The 1,742-nt window shown below is 51.1% G+C and overlaps 1 pseudogene; it reads left to right on the top strand.

The window, feature by feature from the left end:
- The first annotated feature begins 249 nt into the window (after window positions 1-249).
- LOC140856111 (probable carboxylesterase 2) lies at window positions 250-1,542 on the top strand (annotated as a pseudogene).
- Window positions 1,543-1,742: the final 200 nt, after the last annotated feature.

Raw genomic sequence — 1,742 nt, 5'->3', positions numbered from 1 at the left:
AGGTTACTAAACGATCAACCAAATGAATGTTATATGTTGGACATTTAAATCTATTTTTATTGTCATTAAATATTTTATATTTAAATTTATTTTTATATTTATTTTTAAGATAAAAATTCATATAAATTAGACTATTGGGCCGAAGACGGAAATTTTAAATCCCCACCGGACCGGAGATGGAAAAATATTTTAACCCCCGATCGGAGATTGAACCGGACACCAGAGGAGGGGTCTCCATCCCCATCTCTGTTTTTGGCCCATTGCCATCCCTGGTTCTAATCAATAATTTTTCACCGTAGAGGATCGGCACTTTCCGAGGAGACTCTCCCTATTTACCTTTACCTTGTGAATCACAATTCCGCAAAACCGGCACTACCCTCGTCGAGGAGACTCCCCTCACGCAAGATCACAGCAAACCCAAGCAATTACTATCTCATCCCACCATCGCATAACCGATGGATTCCAAAGCTGAACTCCAATTTGAGTACCTCCCTTTCATCCGCACCTACAAGAGCGGCCTCGTCGAGCGCCTCTGCGGCACCGAAATCCTCCCCGCCACCACAGACCCTGCCACCGGCGTGGTCTCCAAAGACGTCATAATCGATTCCGACACCAGCATCGCCGCCCGCCTCTTCCTCCCAACTTCGGCCCGCCACCTCCGAAATAAGCTCCCGATCGTCGTCTACTACCACGGCGGCGGCTTCTGCATCGGCTCCCCCTACTGCCCGCCCTACCACTTCTTCGTCAGCTCCCTCGTTGCACGAGCCAACGTCATCGCCGTGTCGGTAGACTACCGCCTCGCGCCGGAGCACCCGCTCCCTATCGCCTACGACGACTCCCTTCGCGCACTCCAGTGGGTGGCGTCGCATGCCAAGGGCGGACACGAGGAATGGCTGGCGAATCTTGCAGATTTCGAGCATTTATTCTTGGCCGGCGACAGCGCCGGCGCAAACATTGCTCACAGGATGGCGGTTAGAGCGGGGGAGGGTGGGCTGAAGCATGGGGTGAGGATCAAAGGGATGGCGTTCTTGCACCCATTCTTCTGGGGGACTCAACTGGTGGGCTTGGAGACGAGGGACGCCGGAGTGAGGTCTGGGATAGAGGGGCTGTGGCAACTGGTGTGCGCAGGAGGATGGGGATGGCCGACGAGTGCGTGAACCCGATGGCGGATGGGGTGGCGGGGGTGGCGTGCGAGCGGGTGTTGGTGTGCGTGGCGGAGCTGGACGTGCTAAGGGGGAGGGGCAAGGCTTACTGCGAAGGTCTGACGAAGAATGGGTGGGGAGGAGAGGTGGATCTGCTGGAGTCGGTGGGGGAGGAGCGTTCAGGCGTGAGTGCAAGAAGGCTTTGGAGTTGATGGAGCGTCTGGTAGCTTTCTTCAGCCGGGATTAGTTTCCATGCGGATGTTTGTGGTTTATATGTTGAATCTATCGTTAGTATCTTAATGTATGTTGTCTTAGTTTATATGACTAACCACTCTTGTAACGCTGGAACTCATAGATTACCATGAATATTTCTCAGTTCCATCTTCAAGGAATAAATGGTCTTTTGACGCTATAATAAATTTAAATTTCTTGGACATCTCCTTGTTAACAGAGGTCTGTGACATCGAAGGGAAGAGCAGGATTCGGGAATTCGTTTGGTTCGCCTTTGCTGAAAATTACAACATTCGTCTGCAGATAGTTTAGATTCAACATTAATTCAGTATTAATTGCATCTCTTCCTGCTTCGAGATGGAGGATAGG

Source organism: Elaeis guineensis, chromosome 3, assembly GCF_000442705.2.
Source record: "Elaeis guineensis isolate ETL-2024a chromosome 3, EG11, whole genome shotgun sequence".
NCBI classification, from domain to species: Eukaryota; Viridiplantae; Streptophyta; class Magnoliopsida; order Arecales; family Arecaceae; genus Elaeis; species Elaeis guineensis.
The sequence above is the reverse complement of the archived record's forward strand: the minus strand, read 5'-3'. Positions and strand labels throughout refer to the sequence as shown.